The sequence below is a fragment of the Bactrocera neohumeralis genome, unplaced genomic scaffold (genome assembly GCF_024586455.1).
Source record: "Bactrocera neohumeralis isolate Rockhampton unplaced genomic scaffold, APGP_CSIRO_Bneo_wtdbg2-racon-allhic-juicebox.fasta_v2 cluster09, whole genome shotgun sequence".
Classification (NCBI taxonomy): domain Eukaryota; kingdom Metazoa; phylum Arthropoda; class Insecta; order Diptera; family Tephritidae; genus Bactrocera; species Bactrocera neohumeralis.
This window is the reverse complement of record NW_026089622.1, coordinates 19,729,478-19,748,527: the sequence shown is the minus strand read 5'-3', so window position 1 is coordinate 19,748,527 and position 19,050 is coordinate 19,729,478. Positions and strand designations below refer to the sequence as shown.

At 38.3% G+C, this 19,050-nt stretch overlaps 2 pseudogenes; one reads left to right on the top strand and one right to left on the bottom strand.

The window, feature by feature from the left end:
• Positions 1-327: 327 nt before the first annotated feature.
• LOC126764751 (small nucleolar RNA U3) lies at positions 328-508 on the bottom strand (annotated as a pseudogene).
• A 2,425-nt stretch (positions 509-2,933) lies between these two features.
• On the top strand, positions 2,934-3,129 carry LOC126764754 (small nucleolar RNA U3; annotated as a pseudogene).
• Positions 3,130-19,050: the final 15,921 nt, after the last annotated feature.

Below are 19,050 nucleotides of genomic sequence, written 5' to 3'. Positions count from 1 at the left end.
AGGAAAAGTGCTTCAAATCGACATTCTTGTGGCTTGATCGGAGGTCCAGCCGTCATTAATCCATCAACACGCGTTAAAGGCCCAGCAGTTATCGGTGAATTGACAATCGTTGATTCATCAGTACTTATACTTAGATGCAATTGCAAATGAGCGAGGCATATTGTTGCTTTTACATTAACAAAAAAAACAGCGAATTTGCAATTGCAAATATGCAAGATCATTTTCACCAGATTGTGAATTGCCCTACTGTACTTATTGACTGCATTATTATATAAAATTTTATATATAATTATTTGCATAAAACCTTGGAATTTATTCATTAAAATCACCACTCAGAAGTCATTTTATCCGTTGTAACCGAGCAAACATCGAAGAAACATAATTTCTAATATGCCACAAGACAAAATTAGAAATTAAGTTCCTCACGCTATCAGATAAAACGATATACCTCGTCATCGCAGATCGATTTGCAAAGAAACAAAATAAAGACTGACTGAAGTATAGTCTTAATTTTTCAAAGGCCAACGCAGAATATTTCAACCAAAAGTCACGCAAAATAGTTGAGAATTCGCAGAAATGAAAGACAAACGAAAGAAAAAGAAGTATAACTTCAATAATGCACAAGCATACAAACATACATATGCGCACACATGTGAACATGTCACCGACCAAAAATTGAAACATTGTTCTACAAAAACAACAATAGCATAAGCATGGCAACATTGTGTTGTTGGTAGAAAATCTGAGCTGTGACGAAAGAAACGATCGCCGATTGTTACCGCTTCCCTTGCTACTCGAACAACTTCGCAGACAAGGTTGCGTAATATGAATCTATCGCAACCTTTTCCGAGCTGGTATAAGAAGTATAACTTCAAAAAGTCTTTAAATTTGATTTCTGTAATTTTAAAACGAAGTGGACAGTATATAGCCGTAAGGTTTAAGTCACAACCCCGATTTTTTAGTGTTATTGTTGTAGCTTGTAACTAGGGTCTAGCATGAGATTCTAGAGCATAGCGGTTTAAACGATTTCTAATCAACACTGCCGTGCCACCATGCGCTTTTCCATCCGGATGATTTGTAACATATAGTCTAAATCCCGGTATATTGAAATTATTTTTATTTGTTAGATGAGTTTCTGAAATAAGCATTATATCTATATTCTTTTCAAACAGAAATCTGATAATCTCTAATTTATGTTGGTTAACACCGTTAGCATTCCATATACAGATATTTAGTAAGCTCATTTTTTACTTAATAAATTTTGCAGCATTTGATTTTGTTATTTTATTAAATCTTGGATCATGTTTTGCATAGTAGACATAAATTGTGTCATACACTGTGTAAGATTTATAATCGTAGTTTCAATACCTTAATTTGGAGGATTTTGCGGCAGTTGATTTTGCACAGTGTTGCCTTTCACCACATTTGAATAGCTTCCTTGCATAGTATTACTCTTAAAAGTAATAGGATTTGAGCTTTTATCTGAGGTTGCTATAATTTCATTACGGGGTGTTTGTAACATTTGGTTACGACGTGCTTGAATTCCCTGTGACAACTTCGATTTCAAATCTTTATATATAGGGCAACCTCTGTAATTAACAGTGTGATTTCCTCCGCAATTGCTGCATTTTTTATTTAATTCTTCTTTCTTAAGGGTGCATTTAGAAGTGGGATGTAAATCACCACATACCACACAAACACTGCGTAGAGTGCAGTATGATTTAGTATGCCCATATTCTTGGCAGTTAGTACATTGTACCGGACCATTTCTTTTATGTGGTTCTTCCACAGTTACTCTACGATGCAGCTAATATTTCAAATTATATATTGGATGGGTCTCATTTTTTTTAAGTTGATTTACAACTGTTTTCATTCCAAAACCACATTCTTCCAATGCTTCTTTGATTTCACTAGAGTCTACGGCGGACTCTATACCCTCGATTACAACAACTAGGCCCTTAGAGCTCTTCAGTTGATACAAATAATAATTCTTGTTTTTTCAGTGTAGGACTTTTTTCAAAGGCACTATGTGGAAATTGTTAGTGCCAACAATTTCACTTAATTTCGCAACAAGAGTATTACTGCTACGTTCGCGCAAATATATATATATATTTGGCATTAACGACTGTGGTGGTACCCTTCGCATCGTCGTCTGAACTCTTGCTTAGTAAGGGAAATCTGTTGTCATTTAAAACTCCCGTTTTATTCATATTTGGTGTGCCGACTTCAAATTTTTTAGGATTGACCGCTGCGTTTGAAGGACTTAATTTCCTTTTTATATTAACGTAGCGATCAATGCCAGTTTGCACAGACTGACCTTTTTTCATGGTACATTCTCATCTTGCGTTATGTTATTCTTCGCTGCCTGCGTGCTTGCTGGTACCTGCTTAGTTGTTGGTGTGGTCAATTTTGTTGATGGCCGTTGTTGATTGCCGTTCTCTGCTGCTTCTGTATTTTGTACGCTCTGCTTATGGTGCTGCTCAGTTGTTCGGCATCGGCGATCGTTTGTTCGTTTCTTTCGGCACAGCTCGGCTCTTCTACCAACAACACAATGTTGCCATGCTTATGCTGTTGTTGTTTTTGTAGAACAATGTTTCAAATTTTGGTTGGTGACATATTCAATTAAAAATAAATTCTGTTGGGATTCGAACCTACGTGCTCGCCGTAACTTTTTAAGCGCTTACCACCAACACCACCATTGACACTTGTATTGCGTTGTCCTAATTATGGTTTGGTTATGCATGAAAGAAATATACAATGGATCGGCGATTGTTACCTCTTTCCTTGCTGCTACTGCGCAAATGTATGTTTGTATGCTTGTGCATTATTGAAGTTATGCTTCTTTTTCTTTCGTTTGTCTTTCATTTCTGCGAATTCTCAAATATTTTGTGTGACTTTTGGTTGAAATACTCTGCGTTGGCTGTTGAAAAATTAAGGCTATACTTTACTTGATCATTTCTGTAGTTAGTCTTCATTTACATTTTTTGGAAATCGACCCGCAATGACGAAGTATATCGTTTTATCTGACAGCGTGAGGTTTAAGAAGTTCATTTCTAATTTTGTCTTGTGGCATATTAGAAATGATGTTTCTTCGAAAATCGTTCGCTTACAACGGATAAAACGACTTGAAATGCTCTGCGTTGGCCGTTGAAAAGTTAAGACTATACTTCTGAGGATCATTCGTTCCTTTCATTTCTTCAAAGAAATTAATGACCTTTAGAAATATGCATATTTGCATTATTTCGTTGTCATTTCCATATTCGTAGCAATAGAATTTCTATGGCATAAGTAAAGTAATGGCCGCCGATTGTCACCCCTTGCCACTGTAGCAGCTTCGCCTACAAACATGCGTAAATATGTATGTACATATGTATACGTATGATTGTGAATACATATCGACGCAGATTTTTGCGAGAAGCACCAGAAAGTTAAATTTATGATTTTTAGCTTTTGCCATCGTCGCGAAAAGCCGACTTGTTAGCAAAGGCATGCTCGGGGAGATGTTACGGCCTCTGTTTTTATGAATGAAGCGAGATCGCTTGTGGAATTTGCGCCTGCGTTCATGAATGAAATCGTTTTTGTTGTAAAATGTACTACACTTGTTCTTCGCCAATTTGGCTGCCATATTGACTTGTGAAGATCAATTTTTTGTTGCTGACATGTTCATATGTGTACGCATATGTATGTTTGTATGCTTGTGCATTTGTTTGGCAATGTATGCAAATATATGTGCATATAAGTATATATGAATGTATGAACATGTAAGTCAATGCGCGCACATCTAATAAGTATATTGATAAGTGATGAAAATATGATTTCAATTTCTGAACGCGCACCGATAACTGCTGGGCCTTCAACGCGTGTTGATGGATTACAAAAGAGAGATGATTACGCTGCATATTCTCTTCCGCAACGAAGAAACATAACTACTTTTCTAGTCAAAGCTCCTTCATTTAGACTTTGCTTTATTCTTCATTTTATGTGCATAATAAATTTATAAAATGTGAATTTAAGTTTTCTAGTTTTCTTTCATACAAAATGATATGCATTTCTTGGAATATCACTAAGAAGTATAACTTCATCCGCGCGTAGGGACTCCACGCACCGTTTTTTTATTAACAATTTCGGCGTTATTGCCTAACGCTTGCACTTAATGCACTTTTTTGGTATTTGTTTATTTTTATTTTTGTTTTTTAAAAAAAGTTTCCACGGAGCGCATCAATACACGTCCGTTAAGATTGAAAGCTCGCTGCGTTTTAATACGGCAGATATGTCGACGATATTTTCGGTGGAGCTGATAACACTTCTGAGCTAAAAGCAATCGCCAATCAATTAAAACAAATCAGCACGGTGGGCGATTTCCCACTCGCCAAGTGGCAATCAAACAACGAAGAAGTACTGAATTTCATTTCACCAGCTGGAGCACGTGATGAACCGCACCAGCTTGGAGACTGCACGAGCAAAGTACTAGGATTGTACTGCCACGCAAAGTCGAACAATCTTAGATTCATCATGAAAATCCACTCGGACAATCAAAACTAGTCCTTCAAACGAACAATCTTATCTGAGGTGGCTCAGATCTTCGATTCACTGTGATTTTTATCACCGCTCCCAATCAAAAATCGATTGGGATCACCAGGTCCCGTCGAAAGTATTGTAATCATGGCAATCACTGCAACTCGAACTTCAACAAATCGACACACTCAACTTCCACGCTGGATTAACACGGCCACGAATTGTGAATTCCACGGATTTTGCAACGCATCTCAGCTCACAATGGCAGCAGCAATCACGTCACTGTCAACTCAGCATCCGGAGAGACCCTCACGACACTCCTTTGCGCAAAAACAAAAGAAGCACCACTCAAACGACTCACTATCCCACGACTAGAGCTATCAGCAGCGCTGCTACTATCGAAATTAATGACTTACGTCAAAGCCACTCTACAAATTGACGCACAATCAACCACTCTCTGGACTGACTCATTAGTCACACTCGCGTGGATTCGATCACATGCGTCACGCTGGATGGACTACGTACGGAATCGATTTGTCAACATCCAACAACTCACCACAGATTGCAACTGGCGGTATGTTCCGGGTAATCAAAACCCAGCTGAATGTGCATCTCGAGGCATCACTCTCGCTCAGCTATCATCACACTCACTGTGGTGGACGGGACCACCATGGCTCTCAAAGTCACGATGCAACTGGCTTCGGCAGCCAGACACTCAGGACGACACCACTAGTCAAGAAGCTCGTCCAGATCTCACTCTCGTCATGACAACCACTCAGCCGATTAATCAATGGGAGTTGATCCACAGGTATTCAAATTTACGCACTCTCATTCACGTCACTGCTACAATTTTCAGAGCTATTGACACACTTAAACGAATACCGGGGTCATCTCTTGCCGCACCACTCAACCCAACAGACATTGGGAGAGCAACAATCTACTGGGCAAAATCAATTCAAGCAGCGTATTTATCACTCGAGTTGCATCAACCAAAGGCCAATCGTGCACTACCTGCAAATCATCCGTTTCACCGACTGACAGCATTTACCGATGAACACGGAGTCTTGCGAGTTGGTGGTCGACTCGCAAATCCCACACTCACGTACAATCAACAGCCTCCAATCATTCTGCCAAGACACTCTACAGTCACACCATTATAGCACAACCAGTGAAAAACGTAGAATCGTGGCTCGTGTCAGCTGGCATGACCTTTCTTATGGGCGCGCAATGTAACTGAACAGTGAAAAACGCTACTCTCTTCTCACTTTGACGTGGGATGACTTGAGAATTCACGGCATTTGGATTTTTGCCATAGAAACGTGTCAGCTGATTGCTCTCTCACAACGCAGAGCTGCCAATATCGATATACTGTAGTAATTATCAACTTTTATAATTCAATCTGTTCAATATGTTTCAATACGTTTGAAATTTTCATAAAATAATTCAAAATCAGAGTCGAATGCTATTATTTATAAATATGTAAACTATTTTTAATAGTTTGTTTTCAGTTTTGATATTTTATATTATAAAAAATTGTAATTGAAAACATAGTTGTTTACAAAACTATATATGCGTATTGAGCAATGGCAACATTGTTCAAATGAAAACAAACAACGATGGCTGATATCTGCGTTTTTACCACGTTTCTCACTGTTATCACATTTTGCCGATGAGGAAGGAAAAGGAAGGAAGGCAGTAGCGTTTTTCACTGGTTCTGCTATTAGTCATCTACAACGCACACCTCCGTACAATGCACGGTGGCACTCAACTAACGATGGCAGAAGTTCAACAATCATACTGGATTGTCGGTGGAAGACCAGCAATCAAAACACAGGGGTAAACGAGCACAAGAACTCATGGGCCAATGGCCTGCAGCAAGGGTTCAACCATCAAGAGCATTTCTTCACACTGGTGTGGATTATGCTGGACCAATCACAATCAAATCATGGAGAGGCCGAGGCACCAAACAATTGAAAGGCTGGATCTGTGTATTGCTTTGTATGAGCACATTAGCTGTGCACATTGAAGTGGCAACTGACTACACTTCTGACACATTCATTGCTGCGTACAGACGGTTCACCGCACGCAGAGGCATCTGCCACACTCTTTAGTCGACTGCGGCAAAACATTTCTTGGCGCAGATGCCACACTCAAGAAATTATTCACTCAAGGATCATCAGAAAGCACATCAATCGCTTCACTCCTACTGGATGACGGCACTCAGTGGCAATTCAATCCACCTGCAGCACCGCACATGGGCGGCAAGTGGGAAGCAGCGGTAAAGTCAATCAAATTTCATCTCACCCGAGCATTTGGGGACACATCATACTCACTCGATGAAATCATGACTTTACTCACACAAATCGAAGCCATCCTCAACTCAAGGCCACTATAACCAATCAGCGATGATCCTGAAGACCTCTCAGCACTCACGCCAGGTCACTTTTTGATCGGCCAAGCACTCACAACGCTTCCAGAACCCACTCTACAACCAATCAATATCGTGCGACTATCACGATGACAGCTGATACAGCATCAGCTTCAACAATTCTGGAAGAGCTGGTCAACATCATACTTGCAACGTTAACTCGCTACGACGAAATGGTGGCACCCAAACAATTAATTAGAAATTGGCTCACTCGTATTACTCGCTGGCGAGAGGTTTCCACCTTGCAAATGGCCATTTGCAAGAATCACTCAACTGCATGCTGCCGCAGATGGATTCACCAGGGTCGCTACAATTAAAACTGCATTTACCACTCTCGTCAGTCGAGTCGCAAAGTTGGCAATCTTTCCACAGGGCAACAAAATCAAATCAGAAGCACGCTCCTGATGGCGGGCGGAATGTTACGGATTGCCAATGCATTGCCCATACTCTGGTCACACTATTATACAGTTTTCAATGCATTGTACACACTCTAGTCACGCTATAATAGGAAAAAAAAGGAAAAGAAGTGACTCTCCCCATCATCTCGCGTGCGCAATCATCCAGATATTTTTTTATCGCTCATCTCGTGCTAATTACAATCATACAACGTAAGAAAATCATTATAAAAACAAGAAAATTCTTTGTAACGTACGTGCAAAAGCTTTGTATAAAGTGAGGGCTGATTTGCTGTAAAGTGATTAGTCCTCGTGTTAATAAACGTGGGGTGCAACACCCAATCTGGAACTAAATAAAATTGACTTCATTTCGTGCACTCTTTATTATACACATACCAATTATATCTTCATATGGCATTTTATTGAGCATTAAAACTTAAAGTACATAATTCACACAGGTGAAAAATTGGTAGATTAAGCAAAAACCAAAAGAAATCTGTTAATTCAGAATTAAGAACAGAAAAATTAGAATAAAAATAAGGAAAAAATATTTACATAACTACATAATAATTCGTCGCTACTTGATGACAAGCGCAATTGTTTGCGACGAACTGGACTAAAGTCGGTATCATCGCTGGAGATAGCCATTTCAGCAATGTAAATATCATGCGAACAAAATGTGTAGGTAAGATTTATCGAATAAGTTGATTTCCCAGTTACTACTACATACGTATGTATGTTCATTTCAGCAATGGTGCTAAGTGTGGTAAAAACAAAGATATTACAAAACAGTAATTTTGAAACCGTACTAGATTAAAAGTTTTTTAGAAAAACATTTTTTTTTTCAACCGTGTGATTTCAAATCCGTGTAAAAAAAGAATTGGGTGTATTTATTTATATGTATATATCAATTTAAGTTAGGTAGTCCGTTTGCGGATATGTATATATGTATGTTTGTATTTGTTCTTTTATATGCTTTATTCTTCTTTCTACCTTTGCTTTCTTTTTTGGAAGCAATCCCTCTCACAGCTTAATAAGCTGGAGCGGTATTGCATTTGCATGTATCCCTCTCACCTTTTATGGATTGTGTGTATTTGTATACACGAAGGAAAGTTTTAAAGGCACAGAATAATAATTTATTTGGTTATTTATATATATATATATACTAGGGCGGGTCGATTTAAAAATCACCCATTGCTCTATGAAAATCATATTCTAGGGATAAAAATAAGATACTTTGCCGAAGGAACCATACCTCTAAAACGAATTTTGATGTCCCCCAATTTGGGTCGAACCTTTGGGTAGGGGGAAATTTTGAAAAATCCCACTTTGACCCATTTAGAGTGCTCCAATCGAGTCCAAATGTATAACCGACCCCCACTAACTTTGGACGGCCGATCCACCCATGCCAGTGGCACACCCTCTGGAACTCCCCTAAGGGGTTCCCCATACAAATATTTCAAAAAATCACCATTTTTGCTGATTTACATGAAAAAATCAGGTAAATTGCTATGTTTTTTCTTTATTTTTATTTATTTATTTATAATAATATCTATTTTTTCTCTTAAGAAATTTATTTAATCAGAACATATGAAAATGAAAAAAATTAATTTAAGTGAGTTATAGAAAAGAAATTAAAAAAAATTATTGTTTGAAGTCTTTTTTACTTTCAAGTCTGGGCAATTTCGCACGGCTCTCTAATGTCGTCGCCATAACAGCCTCTACATTTTCCGGTATAACCCGTTTGGAAACGCTAGCTAGCAATTGAACATGTCGTTCCGTTCCTTGTATGTGTGATGGAATTTTTGGATCATTAAACGGTGGATCATCTTGATTTAAATATTCTTTCAATGTATCGTACGGAATGCTTCGCGTGAATGGTGGTTCAAATACGATATTTATATCATTCAAATTGATCATTTCCGTATAACTTGTGCAATTAAAGTTTATATCTGGTTTTTTATAAACTCGAAGTTCCATTGGCTCGTCAACATCGGTTCGATAGCGTAGAATTTTCTTGATGGCACAGTCGCGCTTTTCTTTCCTATCATCAAACAACATTGATAACAAGATATTTTCCGAATGCGCATAATATGGATTATCATTAATTACTTGATTGACAGTTTTGCGTAAACGAGGTTCTAGAAATCGTGACCAACCAATGAACTTGAAAAATAATGCCCTGCCGTACACGACAGAGCTGTAATACTTGATATTGAAGTACATTGGCACATAACATTTAATTATAAATTCAACCAGAATTCTTAAATTTGCATCTGGATTTTCCGTTGTCACATATAATCGCAATAATCTAGCGCCCTTGGTGAGCCACCGAGAATGTACAATATTCCCTGGTTTGATGTTAGCCAGATCCACCGGAACCACGCCGCTAAAAATTGCATGAGCCATGTCGTATAAGTACTTCGAATCGGCGGAAAATTCTTTTTTTTCTGGAGCAGAGGCATATTTTGCAACTAAATTTTCTGGAAGCCGTCCACCACCTAAAAGTATATAATAATAAAATAATTAAAAATGGTTGACAATTATAATAAATGAGTGATAGCAATAACTTACCGGAAGAGTTTCACAAGTTTCCATTTGACGGCTCAGTTTTCCGGTTGCCGATCTTGGTCCAGTGCTGGTTGAATTATCCAAAGCTTCAAACAAATGCCGAAACGGAAGTTCGTTGAAGTGTAGAAGGCAAACAAACCAATGCATTGATCTTTTTAACAGCAATTCGAATCGTCGTATAATTCCACCATGTGGGCCAGTGTTTGTTGGCTCACCGTCAGTGCATATTCCAATTAATGTATCCAGTGATATATTTTTATCGTTGAAATAACCATTTAATTTGGTTGTTTTGTATTCAGCGGTTTCATGTTCCAGTCTTACGTAACCAATCAATTCAGAATTGGGTTCTCTCAAACAAGATGAGGTTCTTTTACCATCCTAGTATGATACTTCTCATCAATTTTATCTATCGTTAAAGTATCATCTTTTCTGCCATCGAATGAAAACGCTAACAAATTGGTATCATCTAACCGTTTGAGAAGCACTTCTTGTCTGTATTTCTCTTTTTCTCTGCGAACTTTCGATTTATCCATGATGAGAGGTTTCCCATGCTTATCTTTAATTTTAAACTTTTGCAAAAGAGCGGTTCCCAATGCTGATGCTTCTCTGTCAGGCACACCAAATCTGTCACATACCAAGGCAAAGTTAAAACAATCGTATCTCTCTGTGTATTGTGAACTTGTGCTTCTATCCATATCTTCTTGAACCGGTGGCGGTGCGTATGTTGAATTATCAGGATCTTGGTACTTTGGCATTGATGACATAGGCGTTGCTCCTTGCTCTTCAGTTTCCATCATAAATGCATTCATTGTTAGTCTTCTCTGATTATGTTGATCGTGCATGAACCCTGAGGCGTTCGGGAACCCAGCCGCATGCACATGGAGCTGCCTTCAAATCGCATTTACATGTTCCAATGTAAAAAATTGTTTCCAGAGATTTTACATACTCTGTAAATTGTTGGGTGTTGTTTCTTCTCTTGATTTGCTCTTGATACTTGTCAAGATTCAATTTATTACATACACTTTTTTTCAGCATTATTTCCATACCAAGTTTTTCCCAAATTCCAATCAACTTATCTTGTACTCGAATAGTGAATGATTTATGGGAAAACTTTTTTTGTTCTGTTTTAGCACGTTCGCTTAAGTAAAAATAATATCTCAAGATATCCAGATGGGTTGGTAAATTAAGATCAGTCAAATCAGTAGACACACCAAAAACAGTAACATCATGCTTGCTCATCATGCTCAAATATTGTTAGTTTAAGATCATTTGCGATCTTCAGGGCAAACATAATTGTTTCTTGTCTATTGTTAGTTTAGGATCATTTGCGATCTCAAGGGCAAACACAATTGTCTATTGTTAGTTTAAGATCATCACTTAAATTAATTTTTTTCATTTACATATGTTCTGATTAAATAAATTTCTTAAGAGAAAAAATAGATATTATTATAAATAAATAAATAAAAATAAAGAAAGAACATAGCAATTTAGCTGATTTTTTCATGTAAATCACCAAAAATGGTGATTTTTTGAAATAATTGTATGGGGAACCCCCAGGGGAGTTCCAGGGGGTGTGCCACTGGCATGGGTGGATCGGCCGTCCAAAGTTAGTGGGGTCGGTCATACATTTGGACTCGATTGGAGCACTCTAAATGGGTCAAAGTGGGATTTTTCAAAATTTGCCCCTACCCAAAAGTTCGACCCAAATTGGGGGACATCAAAATTCGTTTCAGAGGTATGGTTTCTTCGGCAAAGTATCTTATTTCGATCCCTAGAATATGATTTTCATTGAGCAATGGGCGATTTTTTTGCCTCCCCACAAATCGAACCGGCCTAATATATATGTATATTGCGGATACATATATGTATATATATATTATTTCCGGTATTGTTTTGCGATTATATCGGTAATTGAATTTACCGCCGAGCTTTCACTAACCGTTTTTATTAAACGGATTTAGTAGCTATCGGTTGGTTTCAACGATACATACATATATACATATATTATATATAATGATAAAAATCAAATGTGGAATGGATGCACTCATTTTGATTTTCCTCAAGGGTTTTGGGGAGATGTACTTATACATATGTATGCCAGAATCGGCAGAATCGGGTGAGTGTGTGCTTTCTGTTGCCCTACTGTTGCTGAATCGCTCCTATTCCGCTGTTCCGATGTGTTGGTGTTTATTTTAGTTTAAGTTTTATTATATACTAGCTTTTTACCCGCGGCTTCGCCCGCAGTGGAGCCATTAAATAAGTATGAGAGATAAATGGTAAGGGTATATTAATAGAAATGAGTCAATATGATAACTAAATGTTATTGCTTGGCTGAGATCAACAATTTTTAAAAATTACTACAGACAATAAAGTTTTAACACCTTAAAATATGCGTATTGAAATGCAACAACAAATGTTAAAATATATTTCACCGTAACAAAAATAACTAATTCTGAATTCTAACAATTTAGAAAAATAAAATAAAATATAAATAAAGTATTAATCTAGGATATTTATGTTGACAATGTTATAAGTTTTCCCGTCGGGTGCAAATATGTGTAAATTCCGGGCATTAGATACACGTGAACAGGCTACATAAAGTTGACCATGAGAGACGCATGCTCTTTTGGTTCACCAAGTAATAGAAGTGAAACTTTACCAACGGAACAACACATTCCAGCAGTTTCATCTTTCCATTTAAAAGCATCGCAGTGCTGACATTTTTTAATCATTGAGTCAATAACAATCAATGGATGATTATGATATTCAATTGAAGGATCGTATTGAAACCCAGTACCATTAAACACAGCCCAATCATTACGCATGAAATTTCGGCGGTGCGTGGTCTGCATGTCTGCATTATGAATTCTTCTCGCCTGCGATTGTTCTGGTGTTTCTATCGCTCTTCTAGTTGTCTGCAGTGCAGCTTGTATTTCTAAACGAACTCGTGCCTGAAGAGGCGTTTGAGCTGCTCTCAAAACTCTTTGTCGCTCTGCTTGTTGTTGTCTTCTCAGCTTTGCGTGAGCCGAAGTTTCTAGATTTCGTGCAACTTTTGCGGCACGGGCCCGCGATGAATTTTTGGATAGACCAGATTTCCGCTTCCGAGGCATTTTCAAAGAAAAGCAGAGTAAGAATTAACATCAGCGAGTAAGATCTAAAATAATAAAGTGACAGCTAACCACAAAAATTACGGATTACCTCAAAAATTTTAATAGTTTTATACTGCATGTAACGACAGAAAAAAATAACAATAAATATAGAAAAATTAGAAACAGTTGAAACTATTTTCAATTGAATTAGATATTGTCGTCAGCGCCGGTAATACAGTGAGACGGTATTACAGTATTCAGGGTTGAAACTTCGTTACTGTAATGCTAGATGGCGTTGAAATAGCTAATTTTTTATCTTTCGTAAACATTTTTTTTTATTATAAAATACCCTATGTTACTTCTAATACCTTCAGGAGTATATGCATATAAGTTTCATGATGATCAGTTAAGTAGTTTTTGCGTGAAAGCGTAACAAACAAACTTACATTCGCATTTATAATATTATAATAATAATAAGTACGATTAATTTAACTGATTTTTTAAGTTTAGTAAAGTTTAAATTGTTATGTTGTTTTTGACATTGGTGTTTTTGCTCTTGTATATACTTCACTGCACTTTTATTTGGTTACTTGGGTGATGGCACTTTCTATTTCACTTTTTTTTTTGTTTTGTGTTGTTGCATTACAATATTGCTTCTTATGTATGTTTTGTAAATACATATGTGTATTTATATATATTTTTTTATTTTCTGCCACTCACATTTGAAGATTTCTGGATTTCTGTATGTTTTGTGTCACTGCACTTCACTTTCTTTATCAATGTGCCTTTCTGTATGGCTCGAAGGATCATGCACTCACCTTTTATTTTTTCACTTCACCACTAATATTAAAAAATGCAATAAATACCGAAAAAAAGGGAGGTTTATCTCTCCTTGTGGTGGTTATACCAAACAGAGGTTTTATTTAACCAATTGAAAATAAATACACGTTTTCTAAAGTTGAAGTTAACTATTTAATAACGCGGTTGGTTTCGCAAAAAGATGGCGGCGGATAGAAGCGGGATGTGCAAACGTATGACCGATCGATGCTAGTGTCGTAGAGGGAACTGATCTGAATCCGTTGATCAGTCCTTCTATATCCCCGTTGGTGCTGAATAGGATGGTGTGACTGTGGTTGGTGTACATGTGTGTAGGTGTCGGTGTGTAGTGTAGAATGTGAGTTGTAAGCGTAATGTGGTGAGTGTGGTGAAGTGTGTGTTGAGGTCGGAGGAGGATGCTCATTTATACAGTGGCCAAGAATCGGGAGATTCTGTTAACCATCGAGGACCATTCCACCAATGAGTGGTGGTGGCAAAGTGCAGAGGCTTGCACCTTCGTGTACCTAGATCGGCCGGATTGTCAGCACTGGCTACGTGTCGCGAAGTGGCTGATCCCACAAGGTAAAGGATTTGAGACGTTCGATTGGAAATATACGTCTTCCATGCATGAGGTTGTTTTTCTAACCAAGCTAATACAATTTCGGAATCTGACCACAGATACAATTTATATTTTGCCATATTTAGATGCGTTTGCACCATGGATACTAGTTTGGCTAGTAGTAGGGCACCACATAGTTCCAGTCGTGACAGACTTATTGGTTTTAGCGGAGCCGTCTTTGCCTTGGCTACTAGTAGGTGACTGGTGGTCGCTTTGTCGGATTGTTTGCGTACATAGATGGTGGCACAATATGCCTTTTCAAAGGCATCACAGAAGACATGTAGTTCGACTTTTTGCTCTGGGGCATAGTGGACCACTTTAAACTAAACGAAATGGTTTCACTTGTTCATCTCAGTAGTATTAGAATTTTTGCTTGTATCATAATTGGCGAAGCCATCCTGAGAGTTGAAAATTTTTGCCACCGAGGATAAAATTTGCCTCTTTGTTATAGCTGATAGTGCGGATATTGACACATTAATGTATGAAAACTGGTCAGATATCGCATTCCATTGTATCCCCAAAGTTTTTGTTGTGGTTTCCTTTTAGAAATAAGGAAATTAGTGTCTAATAGATTTGTTTTTAGGTAGGTCCTTTAAAATATTAGGGTGGTTGGCCGTTATCTTTTTCAACGGAAATCCTGCTGTATTGAGCGCTTGTGTCACTTGTGCTAGTGACTCGTATGCCTGTGGAAGACTGTGGCTTCCAGACAGAACGTCGTCTACATACGTTTGTGTTTTCAACACTTGTGTTGCCAGAGAAAATTCTGACTTTGTGTCTTCTGCCAGTTCGTGGAGTATACGAATGGCCAGGTGTGGGGCACAGTTTACGTCAAAGGTAACTGTTTTTAATTTAAAGTCGCGTAGTGGAGCATTGGGTGATTTTCGGAAAATAATTCGCTGGAAATCTTGATCATCTTTATGTACGACTATTTGTCGATACATTTTTTCGACATCCCCAGTGAAAACATATTTATATATACGCCAGTTTAAAATGAGAAGCACTAAATCTGGCTGAAGCGTGGGTCCCGTAAATAAAATGTCATTTAGGGAATTCCCCCAACTTGAGGATTTTGATGCAAAAAAGACAACTCTTACCTTTGGGGTTTTTTTGTCTGTCTTTACTACAGCATGATGTGGCAGGTAAAATGAATAGTATTTACTTTTTATAATTTTCTCGCAAGGGCTGACTTTCTCCTTGTGGTCTAAATGGAGCTATTCTTCTATAACCCTATCGTATTCTGGTTTTAGCTCGCCTTTTTAAGTAGGATATTTTTCATATTTAAAAACTGTTGCATAGCAGAGGTGCGGGAATGACCTAAAGCAAGTCTGTGAGGAAATTCTGGCTTTAGGGGTGGTCGTACGACGTACCGGCATTTATCTAATTTTGTTTTTTTTTTTTGTGCCGAAGGGGGGAATTTTACATAGATACTGCTACTTTGCTGTAGCAATATGCACGATTTTTACTGCCCGCTATAGGTGCACCTCATTCGGGAGCACGCCCAGTCAGTATTACCTACTGTTCAGGACTTGCGTAACGGTACGCCTACGTACTAAACGATAACTCCGTCTCCTGTAGCTTTACTGTGGGACCGCCGCTAGGCATTTCATCTTAGGCCAAGCTTAGCCTGTGGGCTCACGTCATTAGAACGTTATTCGCTGCTCTAATTCGCTCCTTTTTTGCTGTTCTGCTCTTCTCAGGTCATGGAGTACCATGGCTGCCATCTACTCCATTAAATTTCCTACATTCCTCCAGTGCGCCATATAGGTCACTATATTCTCTGGTGTTATTCGGTTGGATACTTCCTTTTCTAAAGATAGTCGCTCATTTGTATATTTCCGACAGTGGAAAATATGTGTTCTGCGTTCTCGGTATTGCTAACATAGAAAGAGCAAGCTACTCCTTCCTCGTGGACGTACTTATGCAAGTACTCCCTGAAGCATCCGTGTCCTGTTAGAAACTGCGTCGTGTAATGATCTACTTCCCCGTGTTTTCGTTCCATCCATCCTTATATGTTACCGATTAAGCGGTATGTCCATCTCCCCTTGCTTGATGTATCCCAGCGTGTTTGCCGTTCGGTTAAGCTGGCTTTTCTTTCTACTCTACGCTCTGCCACTGTTAGTTTCCGGCCTGCGCTTTTACTTTTATCATATAATCGCTTAAGTTTGAGAGCCATTATGTCTGGAGCTCCTTAGCTACTATTGTCACAGCAATATCATCTGCGTATCCAATTATTTTCACTTCTTTCGGTAGAGGGAGGCGCAATAATCCATCATCTAGTGTATTCCAAAGGAGTGGGCTTAGCACAGAGCCTTGTGGCACACCACCCGTTACCCTATACTTTTTTGGTCCTTCGTCAGTGTCGTAGAGCAGGATCCTATCGGCCAAATGTCTTTGTATGATGTACAACAAATAGCTAAACGCGTTTCTCACATCAAACGTGACGACCGCACAATATTCTTTCTTCCCATACATCCACCTGTCTCCTTCAATAGCCTTTTCTGGTATACCTATAACTTTCTTGATTGCATCAAGAGTTATACGCTTTCTACGAAAGCCATATTAGTTATCAGAGAGACCACCACCTATTTCGAGATGATTTTCTAGACTGGTACAGATTATCCACTCCGGGATTTTGCCCATCATATCGATCATACAGAGCGGTCGATAGGAGCTTGGTTCTCCTGCCGGCTTGTTTGGCTACTGTAGGAGTACTAGCCGTTGTACTTTCCAAATTTTTGGAAACACTTCTTCACGAAGGCAACGTGTGTACAAAACCGAAAATGGCTGTGGATGATAGCTGATCGCAATTTTAAGAGCCCTATTCGGAATACCATCTAATCCTGGTGCTTTGCTATTTTCAAAGCACTCAGCAACTTTAACAACTTCCTGCTCGGTGATTTCTGACGCATCTACGACCTTTCCGCGGTAAAAGTTTCTCTCTTTTTGGTTTTGTTGTGGAAATAGGGTTTCTGCAACATTTTTGAGTAATAAAGAGCATGTAGGCGATTGACGTTTGCCACCTTTAATCCTTGACATTACAATCCTATACGCTGCGCTCAACGGATTTTCTTCCACTTTTTGGCATAATCCTTTGCAACATGTCATTTTGCTCTTTTTAATTGCATTTTTTAAGTCGTTGCGCTTCTTTTTGAATGCTTCTCGCAGGCTGTCACAATCTAAGCTGCCTATGCTTCGTTGGAAACGGCGCACATAGGAGCATTTGGTCTCAAAAACCGGACAAAATTATTTAAAGTGATTTTGTGAATGAAAATGAATTAAAATGCATGATTAAATATAATAATGCAATATTTAAAATAAAACAAGTAAGGAAGGACTAAGTTCGGGTGAAACCGAACATTTTATATTGAATATATTTGAGAAGGGGGTGGTGCCGACCAGAGTTTATCTATTTTTGCTCATCGAACATACTACTAATATACCACATACTCCAAAAAATGTTCCTTCGGTTTCATTTAGGTACCTTACATACAATCAGCAATCATACGGAGCAAGGTCAAGTGGATGTCTCGAAAATCTTGGTAATAGTTATACAGGTGCGGGGGCTGTGTTGGAGGGGTCAAGTTTCCCGGCAATTGTATCTATTTTAGGCACAAAGATACACAGTTATGAATAAAATATGTTCTGCAATTTTAATTGAGACTTGACTCAAATACTGGCGAATATATCCAACATAAAGTGACCTGGAAGTTATAAAATCTTTATATTAGGTATATGGAGGCTCATGAAAGTATTGATCCGATTCAACCCATTTTTGACACAATGAAATATTATTGTCAGAAAAGGATTCTGTGTGAATTTCAATTTCATATCTCACACATTGAACTATTGGCATCGGGTTCACATATTCGGTACATAGGGGCTTGAACAGTTTTGGTAAGATTTAGACAATTATTGGTCAAAAGGTAGCTTACTTTAAGAGGCTATACCTGTGTGACACTTTAAAAAAAAAAAATTTTTATTTGCTTTTCCGATAGCTTATAATTCCATAAATACCCTGTGAAATCGGGAAGGTCATATCTTGAATAGTTTTTGGATGGCAGCGTTCTAAACTGCGACCGCTCGGAGGTGCAAGGTTGCACTGCAAACATATATCGGGTGATTTTTTTGAGGTTAGGATTTTCATGCATTAGTATTTGACAGATCACGTGGGATTTCAGACATGGTGTCAAAGAGAAAGATGCTCAGTATGCTTTGACATTTCATCATGAATAGACTTACTAACGAGCAACGCTTGCAAATCATTGAATTTTATTACCAAAATCAGTGTTCGGTTCGAAATGTGTTTCGCGCTTTACGTCCGATTTATGGTCTACATAATCGACCAAGTGAGCAAACAATTAATGCGATTGTGACCAAGTTTCGCACTCAGTTTACTTTATTGGACATTAAACCAACCACACGAATGCGTACAGTGCGTACAGAAGAGAATATTGCGTCTGTTTCTGAGAGTGTGGCTGAAGACCGTGAAATGTCGATTCGTCGCCGTTCGCAGCAATTGGGTTTGTGTTATTCGACCACATGGAAGATTTTACGCAAAGATCTTGGTGTAAAACCGTATAAAATACAGCTCGTGCAAGAACTGAAGCCGAACGATCT